Genomic DNA, 2,256 nt, shown 5'->3' on the forward strand with positions numbered 1-2,256 from the left:
GTTTCTTAAGATTAAGATGGAAGAATATACGATAAAATGATATTAAAAGAGCATCATCATTATAGTTTTTATTGCCATAATTTTTGGTTTCTTAAGATTAAGATGGAAGAATATACATTTGGTTGTTGAATTGTTTTCTTTGAGGAAGTCATCAAATTCTCTCTCCACAAGTAGCAGTATAACTACTAGATTTCATTCTTTACTTACAATAAGTCCTCTCTCTATATGTTTTTGTGGGACATTACTCTCTTTTATCTATAAAAATGGCATAGCCATAATGATATAATAATCCTTATATAAGTCTCTCTCTATATGTTCTTGTGGGACATTACTCTCTTTTATCTATAAAAATGGCATAGCCATAATGATATAATAATCCTTATATAAGTATGTTTTCTTTTTCTCTCGTACCCACCTTATACATAACATGTTAAATTAACTCATACTTAAAAAAATAATTTCTTTCTTTTGGAGATGCGGGGTATCGATCCCCGTACCTCTCGCATGCTAAGCGAGCGCTCTACCATCTGAGCTACATCCCCACAATTTTTGTATCACAAAACCCTAAATTTTTCGTCATCAATAATAGTGAAAATGAAGAAATATTGCTACACAATAGGTCATGTATAAGGAAAAATTGAAAAGAAACAATATTATTTCGTAATAGATAGTCTTATTTTTGGAGATGCAGGGTATCAATCCCTGTACCTCTCACATGCAAAGCGAGCGCTCTACCATTTGAGCTACATCCCCATGATTCTTACATCCTAAAACCCTAAATGTCCCATCATCAATAATAGTGAAAATAAAAGAATATAAAAATATTAATAACAAATAGTTTGTTTTGGTGATGCGGGGCATCCATAATTGTGAAAATGAAAAAATATTATAACAAATTAAATACTTTCTTTTGGAGATGCAGGTTATCAATCTTCGTACAACTCGCATGCAAAGCGAGCGCTCTACCGTCTAAGCTACATCTTCACAATTTTTACGTCACAAAAACATAAATGTCTCCTTCACAATTTTTACGTCACAAAAACATAAATGTCTCGTCATGAATAATAGTGAAAATGAAAAAATATCGCTACTCATTATGTCATAAATAAGAAAAAATTGAATAGAAATAAAATATTACATCATAGAACCCTAAATTTCCCATCATCAATAATAGTGAAAATGAAGAAAATATAGAAATGCAGGGTATCGATCCCCATATCTCTTGCATGCAAAGCAAGCGCTCTACCATCTAAGCTGTATCCCCAAAATTCTTACATCATAAAGTCCTAAGCATCTCGTCATCATAATAGTGAAAATGAAAAACTATCCCAGCTCATTATGTGCTAAATAAGAAAAAAATTGAAAAGATAAGAAAAACTTGAACATAAATAATATATTTAGTAATCGATTCAATTGAAGATGCAAGGTATTGATCCCCATACTTTCCACATGGGAAATGAACACCCTAAATGCCCCTAGATGCGAGGTATCGATCCCCGTACCTCTCGTATGCTAAGCCGTACCTCTCGCATGCTAAGCGAAGCTACATCCCTACAATTCTTGCATCACAAAACCCTAAATTTTCCATCATCAATAATAGTGAAAATGAACAAATATCGCTACTCAACATGTCATGAATAAGGAAAAATTGAAAAGAAGTAATTTTCAAAATAGTGACATGAAAAACTATCCCGGCTAATTATGTCGTAAATAAGAAAAAATTGAAAAGAAATAATATATTTAGTGATTGATTCATTTTAGAGATGCAAGGTATCAACCCCGTAACATTCCACATCAGAAGTGAGCGCTCTACTATCTGAGCTACATCCCCACAATTCGTACTACAATCTCTTGAAGGGGCATTTTGAGAATCAAACTCGAGACCTCTCACACCCAAAGCAAGAATCAAACCACTAGACCAAATGCCCTTGTTTTACCACTTGAAACGTATGTATGAAGCCTTAGGCCTATGTATTAAGGTCGTATTTTGTTGTATTGCAGGAAACACATGAAGTCCTTAGATGTAGAATGTGTTTGGGAGAATAAAGCCTTGGGATGGGATGTTAAGAAAGACTATGAGTATTAAGAGCATGATGGTAAGCATAAAATGATGTGTCTTGGAGAATAAAGCCTTGGGATGGGATGTTAAGAAAGACTATGAGTACTAAGAAAGTGATGGTAAGTATAAAATAACGTGTCTTGGAGAATAAAGCCTAGGGATGATATGTTAAGAAAGACTATGAGTATTAAGAGCAT

The 2,256-nt window shown here is 33.4% G+C and overlaps 1 non-coding gene across 1 annotated transcript; it reads right to left on the minus strand.

Moving 5' to 3' along the window:
* Nucleotides 1-469: 469 nt before the first annotated feature.
* TRNAA-AGC lies at nt 470-542 on the minus strand. Its single transcript has one exon. It is a non-coding gene; the product is annotated as a tRNA-Ala (tRNA).
* Nucleotides 543-2,256: the final 1,714 nt, after the last annotated feature.

This window comes from Cucurbita maxima, unplaced genomic scaffold (genome assembly GCF_002738345.1).
Source record: "Cucurbita maxima cultivar Rimu unplaced genomic scaffold, Cmax_1.0 Cma_Scf01205, whole genome shotgun sequence".
Classification (NCBI taxonomy): domain Eukaryota; kingdom Viridiplantae; phylum Streptophyta; class Magnoliopsida; order Cucurbitales; family Cucurbitaceae; genus Cucurbita; species Cucurbita maxima.